This window comes from Chiloscyllium plagiosum, chromosome 8 (assembly GCF_004010195.1).
Source record: "Chiloscyllium plagiosum isolate BGI_BamShark_2017 chromosome 8, ASM401019v2, whole genome shotgun sequence".
Lineage (NCBI taxonomy): Eukaryota > Metazoa > Chordata > Chondrichthyes > Orectolobiformes > Hemiscylliidae > Chiloscyllium > Chiloscyllium plagiosum.
Window position 1 is genome coordinate 52,025,831 of NC_057717.1, and position 9,787 is coordinate 52,035,617.

The following is a 9,787-nucleotide window of genomic DNA, read 5'->3' on the forward strand; positions in this document are numbered from 1 at the left end:
TGTACACCTCCCCAGTGCATTGCTCTGTAAACCAGGAGCAGTTACCCTCCCAGCATGTAGGACTGTGTACCCCACCCCAGTGCATTGATCTGTTAACCAGGAGCAGTTACCCTCCCAGCATGTAGGACTGTGTACCCCACCCCAGTGCATTGATCTGTAATCCAGGAGCAGTTACCTTCCCAGCATGTCGGACTGTGTACCCCAACCCAGTGCATTGATCTGTAACACTATGTTAGGTCACTGCCCAGTGTGGGGAAAGTTGCAGCCCGGGCTGGTAGTGACAGGATGTGCAGCTCACATCCATTTCCAGCTCCATCTCTCCATTTTGCTCTGACAAGGGGATGCTGTGAATGTGAACATCACTGCCAGAGAGAGACAGAGATGGAGGGGGAATCAGTTTAAACAATAACAAATGGCAGGGGTTTGGGAAATAGACAGAGAGGGGGAGACTGACAGACAGTGTTATGGAAGGATGTGTTCCCAGGTTTCGGAATGCAGAAATGAAAACATTTTAAAAGCATCCTGTAACGTAAGTGTTTCCAGGAATGGTAGGTGAGCATGATATTGGTGGGAGTTCAAATGATGCAGAGTTTTGGATGAGTATTTGTTCTGCAACTTTGTATCTGGGCGTAGGGTCAGCAGAGTCTTTGACTCATTGGGCGAAATCTATCAAAAATTTGTCTCAGTGCCATTTCCATTGACGGTGACAGCGGGTCATCCACACTAGGCCGAGCTAGTTTCCTGGTGCGATCGTATCGGACTCACCTCATTAACTACCCACCCCACCCCATGGTGACCCTCTCATTCAATACCAGCTCGATTCTCCCACCCTTCATGGCTGGAGGTACTCACCATCGCCCGGATGCACCTGTATACTCCGTGATCCCTGGCACTGGTGCCATCTTTAAAAGGCCAAAGGGCACACGGTTGAGCTTTCTCAGTTTGGAGCTGCCCTGCACAGTTTACCCCGAGCATGGCAGAAAAGGGGCAATTACACCACGGCTTGTCAACAGGGGCACGGAGGGCCTGGTGGATGGGCTAGTACCGAGGGGTCCATTCTCTTCCCAGAGGGCGCCACACCACCAGGCCCACCGAGCATGGTCTGAGCTCCCCAGCCAGCTTAGTGCAGTATCGGTGGTCTGAAAAAAATGTCCAGCAATACAGGACAAGCACCAATAACCTTCCCTTCTCTGTCAGGATAAGAATCACACTCTCTCTGCTCCCTCACACTCACTGTATATCAGTTATAGCACCGACCCTGAACAAGGCTCATGCTCCACCACTCTCACTACTGCAAACAGCACCTTCTCTCTCTCTCTGTCTATGTCTTTTAACGCCCCCGCTGCACTAATAACATTGCATGGATACAACACTGTGGACTGACTTCCCCCGGACCCTCACCATGACCCTGGTCGTCACGTCCTCCAGCACTAACAGCAGGGCCACCCTCACTCCCTCCCTCCCCTTCTCCCATTCCAGGAGAAACAGTTTGGAATATGACAGGAAGGATCAAGGTGGGTGGTGGAGTGCCGGATCTCCGTTCCCTCACCCCCCTCCCCCCGCCATGTGGGGAGGACCCTGGTCCGAGCCGGAGAGGACCGGGACACCTCGTGTAGAGATTCTGAAACATCCACGTCCCACCGACCGAGTAAGGAGCAATGGTCAGTGAAGGGCAATTCTCACTTTAAACCCACTGGCAGCTCCGTTTCCCCCCAGCACAATTAGAAGCCGTGGCCCTGATGCCATCTCCCTTTTGTGTCGAGCTGGTACAAATGGAATCCCCATGATCTCGGTGGGCAGGAGGGTGGGCTCACAACACATCGTCACCCCCACCTCCCAGGAAGGGAGCACGGAGGCTCCCTCCTACATCTCCCCCTGTAAACAGCTCAGGTACTGAAACTAAGCTGTGATAGTAACTGCTCTCCCACGTGTCCTGACATCTTCAACAATCTGTGCTCATATACACCCAGCGCTCTCTGCTCCTGCAGCCCCTTTATAACGGTACGACCTGTATTAAACTGCCTTTCAATGTCTTTCCTACCACAGTCCATCACCTCACACTGCTCTGCACTGATCCCCATCTGCCTTACACCTGAACACTACTCCAACGTGTCACTGTCCTGTTAGAGTTCTACACTTTCCTCCATAGACCTCAGAGTTCTTCCAGAGTTCTTCCAACTGAAATCCTGCCACACTCACGAGTGTGAGCAAGTGAACTACTGATATATTCCCACGGACAGAGTCGAATAATGACATGCTGTCAATGGAGCAACAAAACTCCTGACACATACGAGACAGAGTAGATGAAATATTGACAAACCACAGAGCATGAGAAATCCGGATAGGTCCCACTTACCGATATTCATCAGGGTATAATGTGATGAAGTTGAAAGTGTGTACTGTACCTTGAAGAGAGGGTGAATGCTGTTGTGAACTGAGAGCTTACAAGCACCTGTGGTATGAGAGGATGGCAGACCCAGAAACGGTATATTGCTATAGAGCTGGAGTCAGGTAATAAGCAGTTAAGAGAAAGAGATTCCCAGAGTTGTGAATAGTTCATGTAAAATGTTCACTTTCAGAGTGAAAAAATAAATTGATGTTTTTATTTAAACAGTAGAATTTGGTAGGTCTGTCACTCATATTTTCACAGTTTACGAGGCGAACTTATGTTTATTTTAAATTACTAGATGAGCTTCACGCAGTGTCCTAACAATTACTGTGTGTGTATCTGTGTGTCTCTGTGTGGGGCAGATCTGGCAGTCTCTGTGGTGCTTAAAGTGATGCAATGCCACCCTCTGCTGGCCTCCACAAGCCACTGCACAGTAATTGGCAGAGGGTGAAAACCAACAGGAATACATTCTGAGAGGGAGAGGGTCAGCTGCTCACAGCACCATCCAAACTGATGTCTTATCCATGGACTGATCTAAATGTCCTTTAAACATTGTAACTGTCCCTGCTTTCACCACTTCCTCTGGAAGTTCATTCCACACACAAGCCAGACTCTGTCTAAAATAATTACCTCTCATGACATTTGTAAATCATTTTTCCTCGCATCTTAAAATATCCCTCAGTTTTGAATCCCCAACTCTAGGGAAAAGACATCAGCCCTTCTGCTTATCTGTACCCCTCACGATTTTGTAAACTTCTGTGAAGTTACATCTTAATCTCATCCTCTCCAGTGAAAAAAGTCCCAGCCTACCTAGCCTCTCCTTATCGATCACTCTCTCCATTCCCAGCAACATCCACGTTAATCTGTTCTCAATCCTCTCCAGCTTAATAATATCAACGTCAGTAATATCAAAGTGAATAGTCAAGGTATTTTCTAATGGCACGGGGAGACCAAAACTAGAGGACATAGGTTTAAGATGAGAGGGGAAACATTTAAAAGTGACATAAGGGGCAGCTTTTTCACCCAGAGGGTGGTGTGCCTATGGAATGAGGGGGCAGGATGACCAGACTGGACACAGCATTCCAGAAGAGGTCTCACCAATGTCCTGTACAACCTCAACATAACGTCCCGATTCCGATACTCAAAGGTCTGACCTATGAAGACACGCGTGTTAAACACTTTCTTGACCACACTATCTATATGAGGTGCAAATTTTAAAGAATTATACCTGACGGCCTATGTCTCTGTCCTACAACACTGCCAAAGGTTCTACTTTTAATTGTATCGGTACTGCTCTGATTTGATTTACCAAATCCAATACCTCGCATTAATCCAAACTAAACTCCACCTGCCACCCCTCAGCCCAGTGAGTGATGTTACTGCCACCTCCCCCTCCCCCTTCATTTTTAAAATGCCCATCCCGCTCTCCAGGATGCCTACACACTCCGGCCTTGATTTTCACAAAGACCCTGAGCTTGGGTAGCCTTGTATTGTTAGGGGGAGGAGGGACAGATTGCAGACACAGTCAGTGGGGAGGAGAGGCTGGACAGTAATCACCGGCCTGGTATCATTTCATGGTTTTCGGAAGAAAGCAGTCACACGTGAGAGTTGGGTAATACTGATCGGTGCTTTGGGACCAGAAATTAAGCTCTTCTTCATCTCTGGTGTTCAGTAATAAATATCCATTTGAGACCCTTCATTGGGCAGAGTGTGTCTGCAGGATTTCTTTCCCTAATATTGCAGACTACAGATAATAGCAATTAAAGCCGTTCATAGTTAATTTCGACAGCATAGCACATACACTCAGTTGAGACAAATATCTTGCATTTGTTTAAAAATACAAAGTATTTTTTTGTAATTCAGTAATGGTAACCTGATTATACTAAATAGGAGAAAGTGAGGATGGCAGATTCTGGAGATCAGAGCTGAAAAATGTGTTGCTGGAAAAGCGCAGCAGGTCAGGCAGCATCCAAGGAACAGGAGAATCGAAGTTTCGGGCATAAGCCCTTCTTCAGGAATGAGGGGGGGTTGCCAAGCAGGCTAAAATAAAAGGTAGGGAGGAGGGACTTGGGAGACGGGCATTGGGAATGTGATAGCTGGAAGGAGGTCAAGGTGAGGGTGATAGGCCGGACACTGGCCTATCGAAGCTACACTGGCACCACCCCCCACCTTTTCCTCCGCTACATCGATGACTGTATCAGCGCTACCTTGTGCTCCCACGATGCGGTTGAACAGTTCATCCACTTTACTAACATCTTCCATCCCGACCTCAAATTCACCTGGACCGTCTCAGAATTCTCCCTCCCCTTCCTAGACCTTTCCATTTCTATGTCGGGCGAGCGACTCAACACGGACATTTTCAATAAACCGACCGACTCCCACAGCTACCTAGATTACACCTCCTCCCACCCTGCCCCCTGTAAAAACACCATCCCATATTCCCAATTTCTTCGCCTGGGCTGCAACTGCTCCCAGGAGGGCCAATTCCAATACCGAATAACCCAGATGGCCTCCTTCTTTAAAGACCGCAACTTCCCCTCAGGTGTGGTTGACGATGCTCTCCACCGCATCTCCTCCACTTCCCGCTCCTCTGTCCTTGAACCCCACCAGAACAGAACCCCTATGGTCCTCACTTACCACCCCACCAACCTCCGGATACATCGTATCATCCTTCGTCATTTCCGCCACCTCCAAACAGAGCACCTTCCCCTGCAACCGCAAGAAATGCAAAACTTGCGCCCACACCTCCCCCCTAATTTCCCTCGAAGGCCCCAAGGGATACTTCTATATCCGCCACAAATTCACCTGCACCTCCACACACATCATTTACTGTATCCGCTGCACCCATTGTGGTCTCCTCTACATTGGAGAGACAGGCCGCCTACTTGCAGAACGTTTCAGAGAATACCTCTGGGACATCCGCACCAACCAACCCAACCGCCCCATGGCTGAACACTTTAATTCCCCCTCCCATTCCACCAAGGACATGCAGGTCCTTGGTCTCCTCCATCGTCAAACCACGGCAACACGGCGCCTGGAGGAAGAGCGCCTCATCGTCCACCTAGGAACCCTCCAACCACAAGGGATGAATGCGGATTTCTCCAGCATCCTCATTTCCCCTCCACCCACCTTATCTCAGTCCCAACCCTCAGATTCAGCACCACCTTCTTGACCTGCAATCTTCTTTCCGACCTCTCCACCCCTACCCCCTCTCCGGCTTATCACCCTCACCTTAACCTCCTTCCACCTATCACATTCCCAACGCCCCTCCCCCAAGTCCCTCCTCCTTACCTTTTATCTTAGCCTGCTTGACACACCAGCCTCCCCTCATTCCTGAAGAAGGTCTTCTGCCAGAAACGTTGATTCTCCTGCTCCTTGGATGCTGCCTGACCTGCTGCGCTTTTCTAGCAACACATTTTTCAGCTCTGATTTTAATAAATCCACACCAAGCTGAAAGCGGGCACTAAAATATGTCCCAAAATCTGGGTATAGTAATGTAGTGGGTAGTGTCCCTGCCTCTCAGTCAGTGCTCTGGATTTGATTCCAATTCCTGAACTTGTGTGGTAGTGTTCCTAGCTCTGGACTAGAAGACCTGGATTCAAGTCCTGCCTATTGCAGAGGTATGTCACATCATGTCAGGACAGTCTGATGAACCAACACACAGGAGAATAATGTTACAGCTTTCTGGGTATTGCCGAGTGATGCTCGTGTCCCTACCACCTGGCACAAAGGTCTCGGTGTAAATCCCACAGAAGTGTCTCATGATACATCTGAACAAACTGATTAATATGGATTTGGAATTGTGACCTGATGGAGAAGGGAGAGGTGTCAGTATTGCATTTCAGAATTTAGGCCCAGGATGACTGAATGTACAGCCATTTGTGTTGATTGGGGCCACATTTCGCAGCAGTAAAGGTTTATAAAATCAAAATGGCCATGGATAGGTTGGGTAGTCAGGGTTTTTCCCCAGGTTAGGGGCGTCCAAAACTAGAGGGCATTGGTTGAAAGTGAGAGGGGAAAGGTTTTGATGAGGCATAAAGGGCACCATTTCACACAGAGGGTGGTGTGCATATGGAATGAGCTGCCAGAGGAAGTGGTGGAGGCTGGTACAACTACAGAATCTGGTACTGAGAGACCTGGCGAGCTTTTCTAGCAATTTCTGTATTTCTTTTAAAAATGCATTCATTTTAATACAGGTATTCTGAATAAATTAAGCATTTTAATTTTTTTAATGACGCAGGGACATATAAACATATCTTCAAATTGACCTAGACCATTTTCTGCGAAGGGTATGGCTCTGTGTATTACAGCAGCAATGATGCACCTACATGGAACAGGGAATGTGATGGAGACATAGTTTGGACAATCTACAAGGAGACCTCACATGGTCCCGTTTGGGAGACGATGACATTACTGTGTGATTCAACTCAGAGAGGGAGAAAATGTAATCTGCCCGGGAAGGAATGGCCTATTGCACTGTCTCTCCTTCATTTTTCCTCATCACTGCTATGTGTGCGAACTAAAAAAAACTCTACAGTCATCGTTACCGTTCTTATTTTTATGGAATCCCTGCAGTGTTGAAACAGGCCCTTTGACCCAACAAGTCCATACCAACCTTCCCAACCCATTTCCCTATATTTACCCCTGACTATTGTACATAACCTAGAAATCCCTGAACACTACAGATAATTTAGCATGACCAATCCACCGAACCTACACAGTTTGTGGTAGGAAACTGGATCACCCATTAGAAGCTCACACAGAAAAGGGGAGAATGTGCAAACTCCACACAGACAGTCACCCAAGGCTGGAATCGACCCCAAGTCCCTGGTGCTGTGAGGCAGCAGTGCTAACCACCGTGCTAACCTTTGGGTGATCCCTGACCAGAATTCACTGGAATCTACTCACTGCCTAAAGCAAAGGGAATTCAGCCAAATCTAAACTCTCCCAGGATGGAATCTCATTGCTAGCAGCTTGTATGAGTACAATATCTTCAGAAGCAGAATAACGTTTTGGGCAATCTCACAATTTTTGCTTTTCATGAGTTCCAATAATATTTGGACCAAGTCCTCTCAAGTTAAAATTGCAGAGATTTTGTGTGTGTGTGTCAGCATTTTTAGAAAGGGAAATATTGATTATATAATTGCAATACCCAAACAGTTCGCCATTCATCTTTCCATCATAGTTTGAGTAACATTGCTCTGGATCATAAACGTGTTGTTTTAGCAGATTAAAAGCACTGGCCTGACTTGTTCCTAAAACTGACCCTGACACAACCTGAGACCGACATCATTGGCCATATCACCAAGCTGGTTACATTTATAATCTGTTGTGAGCAATTGAGGAGTGGGACTAGAAAAGGAAACAGAGACCCAAAAAGCCTGGGAACTATCGACCGGTGAGCCTGATGTCAGTGGTGGGTAAGTTGTTGGAGGGGATTCTGAGGGACATGGTTTACATATATTTGGGAAGGCAAGGGCTGATCGGGGTAGACAACGTGGCTTTCTGCATGGGAAATCATGTCTCATTAATTTGATTGAGTTTTTTTGAAGAGGTGACAAAGAAGATTGATGAAGGCAGTTTGGTAGACATTGTCTATATGGACTTCAGCAAGGTGTTCTTTTAAAGAACAAAGACCAAAGAAAATTTACAACCCAGGAACAGGCCCTTCGTCCTCCAAGCCTGAGCCGATCCAAATGTACTGTCTAAATCTGTTGGAGAATTCCTAAGAATCTGTATCCCTCTGCTCCCCACCTACACATGCATCTGTCCAGACGCATCTTAAATGAATCGACCGTGCCTGCCTCTACCATCTCTGCTAGCAACGCGTTCCAAATGCCCACCACCCTCTGTGTGAAGTACTTACCGCGTGTATCCCCCTTAAACTTTCCACGCCTCACTTTGAAAGCACGACCTCTTGTTATTGAATCCTTCACCCTGGGAAAAAGCGTGTCTCTATCCACCCTGGCTATACCCTTCATGATTTTGCAAACCTCAATCAGGTCCCCCTCAATCTCGTTTTATCTAGTGAAAATAAATCTAACCTACTCAGCCTGTCTTCATAGCTAGTATTTCATTCTGATTGGTAGACAGATTAGTAAGTTTCAGTCACATGGGATACAGAAGAAGCTCGTCACAATTGGCTTGAAGGAAGAGGGATATTTTTCAGACTGGAGGCTTGTGAGCAGCAGTGTGCTGTAATAATCAGGACTGAGTTCACTGCATTTCATCATTTATGTAAAGGATTTAGATGTGAATATTGGGGCCATAGTTAGTAAGTTTACAGATGACATCAGAAAGGTGGTGGAGTAGTTTATCTCAGAGTACAACAAGACCGCAATTAGATGTGACAAAGAGGCAAGGAGTAACAGATGAAGATTAATTTAGATAAATATGAAGCTTTGCATTTTGGGAAGGCAAATCAGGGAAGACATTATATACTTCATGGTCAGGTCCTGGGGCATGTTGTGAAACAAAGGGACCGAGCGATGCAGGTATTTTGTTCCTTGAAAGTGGAGTCGCAGGTAGACAGTGTGGTGCAGAACACATTTGGCACATTTGCCTTAATCAGTCAGAGCATTGAGTATAGGAGTTGTGGTGGCATGTTGTATCTGTACAGGATGTTGGTGAGGCCATTTTAAGAATACTGAAAGGATTTACACGGATGTTCCAGGACTGGAGGTTTTGAGCTTTTGGGAGAGTTGATTAGGTTGAGGTGTTTGCCCCTGGAGTGTCAGAGGTTGAGGGGTGACAATATAGAGGTTTATAAAACTATCAGGTGCATGGATATTCTGAACAGCCACGTTCTGCTTCCCAGGATGGGGGTGTCCAGAACAAGAGGGCATCGGTTGAAGGCGAGAGGGAGAATGATTTAGAAGGAACATGAAGGTAAATGTTTCACACAGAGAGTGGTGCGTGCATAGAAAGTTCTATCAGAGGAAGTAGTGAAGGCGGTTACAGTCGCACATTTAAAATGTATCTGAAAGAGGAGGGATATTTACCAACTGCTGTCAAATGGGACTGGATCAGATTTGATATCTGATCGGAGTGAACAGATTGGACTAACGGGTCTGTTTCCGTTCTGCATGACTCTCTGAATCTATAAGAAAGATGATGAAAAATTCTGAAAGGACCTTTCAAGGCGGAATTCTTTTCACTGGAAGTGTATTGTGCCTCTATGATCATATTGATTGAAAGCTGCGTTAGGTAAATATTTGACAGAGAAGTAAGTCATGCATAATGGGACACAGACAGGAAAGTGAGGCTTAGACCCGAACCTGATCAGCCACAATCTTAGTTCCTGGTGAAGAAGGCTCAAAGTGTCTAAATATCCCACTCCTGCTCCTCAGTCCCATGTTCCTGTGTTCCATTCAGCCGCTCAAACATGCGAGACAGGAG